This window comes from Lissotriton vulgaris, chromosome 3_2 (assembly GCF_964263255.1).
Source record: "Lissotriton vulgaris chromosome 3_2, aLisVul1.2, whole genome shotgun sequence".
NCBI classification, from domain to species: Eukaryota; Metazoa; Chordata; class Amphibia; order Caudata; family Salamandridae; genus Lissotriton; species Lissotriton vulgaris.
In genome coordinates, this window is record NC_141690.1 from 313490843 (window position 1) to 313502602 (window position 11760).

Genomic DNA, 11760 nt, shown 5'->3' on the forward strand with positions numbered 1-11760 from the left:
TAATTAATTAATATTTGTACTGCTTTTGGGTCATCCAGAAATGTCATATTTCTCCTTAGTCCCTGGCTGGGATCTGGCCCTGGCAGGTTAGATTAATGACCTTTCTTCCCAGAGCAAAGATCTTCCCTCCAAGGAGAAAAGATAGGTGAAGCTACAAGCCAATCCATCAACTTCTGTCGCTGGGTGCCAGGCACCAAGCAGAACCACGGTAAAGGCAGTGTGCGGGGAAGGAGTTGGGTTTCAGAGGCCATGTGGCCAGAGACACTGGACGATGCCATTTTGAACAATCCCAGAGGCTGGACAAGAAGGATGGAGCAGGGGCAGGGAAGGGGCAGGGAAGTGATGTGTCGCTGTTTGATCGGACACACAGAGACTTTCTGCCAGCCCCTACTCAATTTTTAAAAAGTACTTGCACTCTCTGGGGTGTGGTCTGCTGAGGCGAAAGGTGCTGGAGCCTGGTGCAATGGGCAGTTGGAAGGAGGACTTGACTGCCCCCCCCCCAGGCTCCTAACAGCACCAGAAGGAGAGCCCAGGACCGGTGCGCAGATGGAGAGACCTCTGTGCAAAGAGAAGAGAGGCGCAGGGAGACAGTGAAGACAGCTCCCTGTAGAATGCACCCTCTTGGAGACCCGGAGGACAAATGAGAGTGCTCCCAGTGGCTGGGGATGCCACCAGGAGCAAGAAGATGCAAAAATGGGGCAGATCCGACCCCCAGTGGCTGAGATATGGCCCCCGGAAGGTAGGCAACCTTTGACCCCTAAGAAGACCGATGACGGAGCGTGTGCGGCTCCACTGCCGGTTTCAGAGATGCCTCCGAGATGCCCAGTGAAGATGCCAGTAGGGGGCAAGAGCCCACCCTGGCCCCCGGTGATGAGAAGGAAGGGGGCAGGAGAGCACCGTCACGCCTCCCGTGAAAATTGCCCCCCAGGGGGTGCCAGGAGCCCACCCTGGCCCCCCGTTGATGCGGGATGTGGGGAAGCGCCATCGTGCCCCCCCCCGAAGATGTCCGGGGACCCAGGACCCCAACCCCCGGCCCCAAAGTCATGGAGGGGGCCAGGACCCCATCCCCGAGCCCCGAAGTCAGGCGGAGGTGGGGGAGTGCCGCTGCACTCCCCCGAAGATATCCTAGGGCCCGGAACCCCATCCCCAGGCCCCGACGATGAGGAGAAGGCTGGAGGAGTGCCGCCGCACTCCCTCGAGGTCCCGTTGGGACCGCTGAGTCTGCGTCTGCTCGCCGGAGCGGGCAGACCAATAGTGCTCGGCCGGCTCCTGCAGCAGTACAGAAGAGTGCAGGCCGTGCAGGGAGCCGGTGGGGGCAGCCAGGGTTGGGCTCCCTGGGCTGCCCTCCAACATAGGTGACACGTGAGGGTTCTGGGTGGGACGGGACCCTCGGAACAACGGAGTCAGCATCGGGGGCCCGGGTGGTACCGAGCCCACCAACCCATGGCATAAGCGGCCGGGGGTGGGCTCTCCGAGCCATCTAACTCACCTGGGGGTCTGGGTGGGACCGGACCCCCCCAATAGTCAAAGAAGCGGCCAAAGGCCCACGTCATGGCTGTCCCCATAGCAGCGGGAGAGCCGCTCATCAATTATGCGGCACAGCCAATAATGCCTTGCAGGCCAGGACCGGCCTGCAAGGGCAACCCTGCATTTTCTTGGCTTGTGGTGACCCCAGGAGAACGGGGTCACCACCCTACATGTGCAAAGGTGCTGGGGAGCTGCTGGAGAAGGGCAGTCTCCCCACAGCACGAAGAGCAAAGTCCATCCCCAAGTGTCTTGGGGATTTAAAAGAATCAACCCCTCCAGGTCTCAACCTGCATTTAACACCTTCTGGGCTGGATCTTTTGTTTTTCAGCTGAGGGTGTTTTGATAATTGCAACAAGGAGTGAAGGGCTGAGTTGGGGATGTCAGCAGAAGGGCATCATCTGGAGGTGAAGAATGCATTTATTTATGGTTATTTCTTTTAGAGGGACTGATGTTCAATGTGAAGTATTGGTGTAAGGTGATGTCATAAGCAAAGTGGATTTAAGTGGCTAGACACTCTTGCTAGGGTGTTTGACGGTATTTACAACTTGATCCTGTGATCATCTTTGATGCCTATAGGGGCTGTAATTGCAAATGCATTTTTAATGATATTCAAATGTGCTGAGTACTGTCATTCTAAAGTGTGCGTAAACATCTATTCTTGCTGCTGCGCTTAGGTGAAGACCCCAGCCTGTTAGCCCTTAAGATGTAGAGGTGCATACTGCATGGTCAGTAGGAGATGCTCAGTCAGGGTCATGTGTCACCAAGGCAGGTGTACCCCTGTTTAATGCTTGTTGAGGTGCTGGGGGGGGGTCGCCGCTGGGGTGGTGCCAGTGTGCAGGGCCCTCGCCCCAGGTTATGTTCAACTAATTGCATTGGGGGCAAGATGATGTGCATACATGGGAGTGGTGGTACTAGACCCCACCCCCTGTGGGAGGGGTGGAGATGTTATGCAATGTCACAAAGTAATTCCAACAGCTTATGTATATTTGTAACTTGGTGCATAGTATTAAGTAGTGTGTGTGTTTAATAAATGTACTCTTACTTTCATAAAGCAAGGTACAGACTGGACAATCAATTATTGAGTGTTATTTCTGCGCACTTGCAAATAGCGATTACTAGCCCACACCACCTCCCTTGAGTAAGCCTCAGACTGCTCTGAAACGCTACCCTCTGAGAGTCAGGTGCTGCAATTGGGTGTTTGGTTCCCAGTGAAGGACAAATGTAGTCATGTTATTTGTGCACGCCTCACAGATGCTGCCTCATTTTCCAACAGTTTCAGTTCAGGAATAGCTTGAGATTTCTCTTGAATTTTCTGTCTGAAGTTTGTTACGTTTTTGGGCAGCTTTTTTTATGAGGTCCAATCCTGAGGAAGTTTGCATCCTGGTACAGTAACCTATTTTAACAACAATGTTAGCATGCCATGCCTCAAAAAGAAAAGGTTGAAATCGGTTGTCACTTGTATGATTTAGACTCAAAATATTTTCATTACGCCCAATTTTTTGAAGGTTTTTCTGAAATCATTGATAATTGTACAAATATGTATGTATTGGTATAATCTTGTTAATGCCCTCCTATTCAGTTCTCAAAGTGCTTCTTAGCTCCTGGCTCTTTTGTTTTTAAACAGAACTCTCTTGTGTCTCACACAGGTTGCATCCTGAAACTGTTCCCTTTTCTGTCACCGCCATTTCTTTGAGTCTGCACTTTCTTCTGTCTCTCTTGAGCTCCCACTTCTCCCCTGACCTCTTTCTATAGTGTCAAACAAATGCTTTAAAATGCTTCTAAGCCCTCACCCTCGGGGTATGTCATTGCCTCAGCAGTCTCACTTATGTTATGCAGAGTTTGCATAATTACCACAGTTTTTCTGATCTTGCACATTAAGAACTATCTCCTGAGGGGCTTTAGGTTGTGTGACATGTTATGTAGGTCGATCAGACTGAGCTACAAAAATATCTTATCCAAAGCATCGCTTAGCATCACATCGTCAGGGTAAATATATAATAATTATTCTTACTAGGGCTGTGCGAAATTTGCCTGATTTGCTTTTACCTTATTACGGTAAACATACGCATAATTATGCATAATGTATATCTATCATTTGAACCTATATTATAGTGCAGAATGGGTTCTCAAGTCAATGTTTGGCACGAGACTCTATTTCAACTAACACACCTCAAATATTGGTCCTTCGTTTTATGTTTTTTCTGTGTGTTTGTGGTAAACTTTTACCATGAATTGCAGGTTTTTGATCAACTTTTACCACAAATTGAGTGTAAATACACAAAAAACATTATGGGGTAATTTTGAGTATTTTGTGTAACAAGCACAAAACACGAAATTCCTGAAATTACGCAAATGATGGTGGCATGATTTAAAGTTCAAAAACAAAAAACAACTAAGTACACCTACAGTCTCGCACATGTGTATGAAATCTTTGAAGAAAAAGCCCTTGTTTCTCTCTCAACTCTCAAACTGTCTTAAAACACAGGGGAAGGCATCCCTTAAGGATAAGACCCCTCACTCACCCGAGGGTGACATGCTTCATCATATGGGTCCTCCTTACCAGTGGGGAAAACCTAGTCACCGCTGGGAGCTACTACTTCAAGGTTTTAAGGAAGGAGCTCAGAGATGTTTTGAGTTTTCTATGGAGTAGGATGGTAATCCCATATGTGTGCTGTTAAGGTTGAGTGAGGTATATTGCAGCGCTATATGAGGGGGTGCACATGGGGGGTACCTATGGAACACCCCTGTAGTTCCATGCACAACATGGCAGGCACCACGCGGTGCCTGCCATGTTGTGCATGGAAGTGCACGACATGCCTTCCTGGCATTGTGGCGGGCGGTGCTGAGTGCACCGCCCGCTGCAATGTCAGGAATGCAGGATGCGCCCGTCACTGTTGCGGGCATATCCTAATCTCTGCAACTGGACCCCCGCACCTATGGTGGGCGGTCCCATTCCACGGGAGGATCCGCCCGCCATCCTGATGACCCCCTTAGTTCCCAAGTTGGCTGTTTTGGCCATTACCCCACATCCTCTACCAATTTCCGGTTTCCTTCTTATCCACTTTTTCTTTCTAGCTTTTGCTGTATCTCCAACAATTTCTTCCCTTTTCTCCACTGTCTTCCATCAATTCTCCCTAATCTCTCCCCCCTCACTCCCCCATCTGTCTACATCTCTAGAACTCTTCTCCTCTCCTTTCCTTTCTTCATCACTTGATTTCCTCGACTTCCTCCAAAATCTTGGTCATTCTTCTCTACTCTATCTCACTTTTCACTTCTCCTTTTGTCTCTCTCTACATTGCTCTCCTCGCTGAATCCATTTTGTTACTGTTCTGCCGTGGCTGTTCTCCCATCCCTTTATCATTTTGCTTGTGAATGAATGTTTTTCACAGTATTGTTAAAACAAATTATTTTGGGTTGTCTAAACATTTTTCATTTTTCTAATTTTAGTTGTTTGTGTTTTTTTCTTTTTGTTCAGTGGTGAACAGTTATCCCCTCACACCTTTTAGGATGACAAGGTGGGCGCGGGCATCTGTCTGCTACTGGAGACAAAAGTAGACCTTGTGGATTGTCACCGCTCATAATCGGTGTCCCTGCACAGCCCCTGTCACCCCACCCCCAGGTAACTTTACTGCTAACTGTGCCGCTCAAAAAGAGCCCATGCACTCCCAGTGGCCTCCCTGTCACGCTGAGCCTTGGGATGGAAATAGACCCACCACTTGCAGTGCCTGCTCAGTTTGGCCCATTGTCCTACTCGGGGCACAAATCCTAAATAAAGAAGTGGGGGGACACTCAGACACAGAAAGTGACGTCCCGACAGGAAGTGACGTCATGAAAGGTACAAAAACATAGAAATACAGCAATAATCACGTTTCAGTAGGCCCCCGGTGCCACTGCACCAGTAGCACTACGCCCCTGGGTGTATAGGGGTGAATGAAGTCACGGGAAGCGAGGAGTGAAGGACGAGAAATGAGGATAGGATGCGCGCCTCTGAGTTAAAAAAGTCTGAAGGCTCGGAGGGGGGGGCATGAGCAGGTCACGAACAGCGCGAAGAGGGGGGGCGGGAGGAGCATCTGTGAGAGGGGAGCGCGGACAGAGGGGGCGCAGACTTCAGGAGAGGGAGCATGAGATGGGCCTAAATCTTAATGTGGCGAGCATGTATCTAAGCGAAATCCAAATGACTGACCTGTATCCAATGATCCTATGTTTTAACACACTAACTTTGCAAGTGGTTATGTTATAACCCGAAGCACAATAGTAACATAGGAACCACAAGTCCCAGAATGCAAAAAGAAGCTTCGTTAAAAAAAAAGGAAATTATGAAATGGTGTGTCACTTGATACCTATGTACAGGTTGAGCACTAACAGTGTTCCCTGACACACGCAAACACACACACTGCCCAGTCGCAGGGTATAAATACTTACACATTAAGAAAATTGGCCTTTTTCTTCAAAGGAGAATCTGGCAGAGGGCAGAACTCTTTCACTAGAGATCCGCATACTCACTGTGAGAGCTATGAAGATGAGGTACAGGTGCCTCCGGATTGTATCACGCAAACAAGTGTCTCTGAAGAAACGAACAGCACCTTCCAACGCCTGCATGATACTAATATTAAGACAAGGTCCAGGGCACAAGTCCTAAATAAAGAAGCATGAGATGGGTAGCGAGTGAGTGGGCAGCGGGAGGGTGACGGGAGGGGTGGAGAGAGGAGGAAGCAGGATGTGATGAGTCCATCAAGGTTGGGAGATCGGCGGGGCGGCCGGTCCGGTAAGTAACGCCATCATTTTCCAGTCCACCTTTTGGGCAGGGGGGACGGTGTCCATCCGGTAAAATAAGTGGGGGGACGCCGTCCACCCGCGTGGTACCACGACTCGAGCCCTGGTCCTATTGCACAAGACAACGAGCCAGCCATTATCTATACTTAGTTATAATCAGGGCTCGAGTCCGGGGTACACGCAGGGACATGGCGTCCCCCCACTCTTTTCACAGGGTGGACACCGGCCCCCCAGTCAAGAAGTTGGGCCCCATAGACGCCAGTAGTTCATGCAGCGTTTTAGTGAAAGGGAGCTGAGTTTTTTTCATCCATAACTTGCTAACAAAGAGGATGCATCCAGGTCTTTTGAAAGAACACATCTAAAGACTGAAGAAAACAGGATGGGGCCATCTGTGACCCAGATAGTCGCATACGTCGTGTCGTCATGAGGTCATTTGCATATTGTCTCCCCTGGTCAGTCCCCCCACTTCTTTTTATAGGACTTGTGCCCTGGTTATAATGGACTCTGAACTTCCCTCTAAGGCTGTCGCAGCCCCTAGGGTCAATCGCCAGTGGCCAAGCCGGCCTAGGCTAATGTGATTTTATCTACATCTGATAAAAACGGTCTACCATCTGGGTATGGCCTAACGCCCCTCGGGCAATGGCCAATCGCCCGCCCTGCCAATCCGACGCTGGTCGGCACTCAACCCACCGAACTGTCGCACTAGCTGTAGTTCACACAGACCTTGTATTAGTACCAGCGCCAGGCGCACATTTCTAATTCTTGCCTATTTTCTAAGGATGGGATTATAACATTCAAAAGGCAGGCTCCGACGGAAAAAAAGCACATTTTCGTACAGTAATAGAAGAAAAAAAACTGTTATAAGTGCATATTTTAGTGCGTTTATAGAAAGGCTCAGGCCTCGGTCTCAGTGGAAAATTACTTGATTGCTTTAAAGTCGCCAAGAAAGTACTGCGAAAAATAGGTGGTAAATAACAGCATATTATGTTCGCAACAAAAAAAAAAATAGAGGAAGGTGTTTCTATATGCACCCGGGCGCGCGGTCTTTCTTCTGAAGCGGCGAACTGCACTGTAGTTTGGGCATTTTCGGTTTTAATTTCCCCTCAACTCTGAAGAAAAATGCGGGCCTCGGCTTCACACTCCAGCCTTTAATTTCCAGGCGCGGTGATCCGTAGCGTCGCCTGGAACAGGACATGTAATGGAGGCGCTACATGGAGAGAATGTGGCGAGATGTAAATTACATCTTCCAGCCTCGGGTTGGCGACCTTCCTCTGCGGTCGGGGAAATCAGTGAGAAGTAGTTTTTCATGTTTCAGAACTGTACTTTCCTGACTGTCTCTGAATATCTTTTCACTTCGCTGGCTGTTTTAATGAAGAAACTGCGACCTGGATTTTTAATGTTATTTAAGAGCTTATAAAGTATGCATTAGAGCCTCAAGGGCAGGCTTTAACCGTAACTACTGCTTTCGAGCGTTGTAGTGCCTACATTTCAGCTTCAGTAAACAAAACGCCAAAAAGTAGGGACCCTGGCTGGTATTTTTACATGCATGTGTAGTTTCTCATTTACTACTTTTTATTTTTCACAAATATTTCCGAAAGTACCACTGGAAAATTGCTCCAGTTTCAGCTTCCACTTTACTAGAATGTCAGATTTTTCCAGTGACTCCAGGGAGTTCAGCTGGTGTGATGTGCTCTGTACAAATAATGGGCATTGTTCACAATAATTAATAACTTAATGGTAATTAACATTTTAATGTGCTCTCGCCGGGCCCATTCCTTTATGAATTCCAATCCCTGCCAGAGCACGTGGCTTCAACCGCAATCATCCGCACTGCAGGCGATGGCACGTCCCTATTGGTAGCTCACTGCCCCACCAACAACATATTCTATTCCTGATGCTCACTCACACCTGTCTGTTCATACTTTAGTCACTTATGTCTGGTACAAGCATAAACCCAGACTCAATGGCACCCTCAACACAATCAGAGTAGAGTATTTCTCTTGGAATCAGTGGAACACCTTCCTACCATCATGACAGCCATCTTGGATTGGGTAGCTCCCCATATCAATCCTATTTTTAAAAAGGAAGTACCGTATATTCTGGCGTATAAGATGACTGGGCGTATAAGACGACCCCCTACTTTTCCTTTTAAAATATAGGGTTTGAGCTATATACACTTGCTTATAAAATGACCCCGGCGTATAAGACGACCCCCAACTTTTGAAAAGATTTTCAAGGGTTAAAAAGTCGTCTTATACGCCAGAAAATACGGTAACACATTTTGGCAGAAGTAAGCTTTCACATTTTCCAGAGGCTTTTGTTTGTAGTATGCGTTTTTCTTTACATCATAAACAAGTCTGTCAGTTCCATCATAGTTAGAGTTTCTGGATTCAGTTAAAACTGTTTATAACTGATAAAACACCACAGAAGGGAATATTTTGTTTTCAGTAGAAACTGGAAAACATCAGACTTTGCTGCAGTTTTGCTTGCATCATATGAGTTCAGCCATCGCCTAAAAGGACTTTCTAGTGATGGATACTACCGCTGTGTCCCACGAAGGCATGGTAGGCCACTTGATATGCCCTTTTGATAATCCACAAATTTCACGGACCAACTTCCACTCCCATTTTGGAAGCATGGCTCACCTAAAATGGCTTCAACTCACTGGTCTTTGCATATTGCAATTTAGTGACTAGTAGGTTCACAGCTAAACTATTAGCAGGGTTTCAATCCGGGGCAAAAGGCACCACATTCATGTCATCCTCCTCCCTGGGAATGGGATGGAGCTTTGCTTATTGACAGCCCAGGTATCAAGATTGTTAAAAACAAAAATCCATGTGATTAAGAACACCTGTTCTCCAATTATTCTCTGTACCCAACACTCCTGTTCTTACTTTTACATTGTGATGGCCTGAATGCTATGCTTGTAGGAGCCACATCCAGTCATACAGCAGGACAAAAACCACATCACGCACATCTGCACGAAGCAGGCGACAGGCCTAAAGAGGTCCATGCTGCAATGTTGCTGAAACGGCGCTACCTCCAGTGCACGTATTCAACCAGAAACCTGCAGGTTGGAGAATCAGCGGCAAACAGTGCAGCTCAGAAATATAAAGAGACAGTCACTGTTCTGTGTTTCATAGGATGTGCTGTAGGCCACACAATTCAAATAAAACACACACATTGACCCTTTCTAAACCTGCAGACAGAGGTAGATATTGTTCATGATGAAGCCCCAGGATCAACAAGCACAAGTTTCATTCCTAAAGCCTCCATGTCAAAGTGAAACTTGGGGATTATGGTGTCAAAGCACAGCTGGACACTTGGTAAAAACACTTGTACAATCAATGGTGACCATATTTAAAGGAAACATATTGAGCTGTGCTCACTCTTTTCCCCAAGATGAAAAAGAACTATAGTCACGGCAGAAGCACAATCCTCACACTGCTGTCAGACAAACGATGGCCCTCGTGCTTGGCATAAATCAGTGCTTACCGGTCCTTGGCTTTCAAATAAACTGCAAAGGCAAATGAAGCAAGCCATCATGCAGCTCATAATGTCTATCTACTATCTCAGCAGCTTCTTTATGCAGCAGTAGAACCATCAAAGACCCAGCCCACTAAATTAGAACACTCTGCTTGGTTGAATCAATATATATATGCATGCCAAAATTATGCATTCAAAACGAAAATGTGTGCATTTTCATAACTCATAAATTGATGTTTGTAGAAAAAATGGCAGAATTTCCAAGCTGATTTTAAAGTGATAAATCATGCCAGGGGTACTGCAGCTGTAGTTGGCATGGATTACTTTTGTGGAGGCATTCCAGGCATTCCACATTGAGAAAGCCGTTCTTGCATTACTGCTGCTAATCCTTCCTGATCAGGGCACAAGTCCTAAAAAAAGAAGTAGGGGGATGCTGTCACCGGAAGTGATGTCACGACAGGAAGTGACGTCACGAAATGTGGCTTGCACCATCGGGCTCATTGCCTCCCCTTGCTCACCCCTTCAACGCGTTTGCATCTGAGACGTCAGCGTGTGAGCAGCGTGCTGTGAGCTCCGAGCATGCTGCTGCTGCCAGAGAGGCCAAAGAGTGCAGTCCAGCTGTTTGGCAGGGGGACGGCGTCCACCCGGTAAAATTAGTCGGGGGACGGCGTCCACCCACATGGTCCCCCGACTCGAGCCCTGTTCCTGATGCACTTAGAGGTGTTCACAATTGGTAATCTTGCATGTGGTGGACCGTTTTGTAATGTTTTCTGATGTGGTCACTATCACAACACTATTATATAAGTATCTCACAACAATCTTAATTGAAATAAGTAGCTCTTAGTAAACAAAAGACTGGAGAGTCCACCTCCATGACCCTAAGAACTTGTTAGATAGATTGTAGATGAGTTCAGTATCGCTACACTCAAATTTAGACAAAATGCAAGCAGTCTAATATGACCAAGAAGTGATGGGCTGCCCTCTATTTAATTATAAATCATACAAAAAAGAATCTATAATTAGAATTCTGCCTGAATTGAGCTATATTTTGTAGTAATCTGATGTGTAAAGTAAGGAAGGTGGATCGTGTTACAGCAACATTGACTTTTTTAAAAATCCTTAAAAATTAGTTGCATGATTCAACTGACTTGAAGCCTTTAATAACATTTCCATCACAATGTGGTGCAAGTAAAGTAGCATAAACCTTCAGGTGATTATGTTCCTCACTTTGGAATGAGTAGACTACATTCCTAACAGATTCATTGACTTCCTAAATTGTCTGATACAAATTATTTCACTGACTTTTTAAACTTTTGTAAGGCTCTACTGATTGAATAAAGTAAGGCAATTTCCAGAAAGAACAAACACACGCGTCAAAGACAAAAGCATGCTTCGAATTTAATCAAATCAAAGTGTGTGATGCCAGCAGGAAAATTCCTGTGTGTCTAGTATTTGGTTCTGCCCAGAGGGATGTTCTTGCTAGTGAGATATCATGGCTCTGTTCCTGGAGCAGACATTCAAGCCCCCTCCCTTCTACTGCTCTTCAGATGTCCTACAGTTCCTCTGGCAAAGAATCCTGACATCTTCAAGATGCTTCCTGTCACACTGTTTACTGTGTCGCTTGTCACCCCATCACCAGCTGCATCACAGTGAATTTGTATTGCCAACTCACTTCATGGGAAATCTAGAGTGTCTGCATTTAAATATTCTCCAATAGTGCTGATGTTAAATACCATGGGAAAGAAGCCAGTTAAGAATAAAAGATAGCTGCTGGTCCAAGAATCTACCTCTGCCAAACGTACGCATTGTGATTGGGTGTTGCATGGGCTGAGGTTGTGGCTGTGATGTGAATGGGCTTCACATTTATTTCTCTGTCTGGATTCCTTGCTTTTTTTTAGCTACCTGCCTTTCCATTTCAGGTCCCGCCTGCACAGCACTTGTGCTGTGCTTGAGAAATCCATTGTTTTTAATATA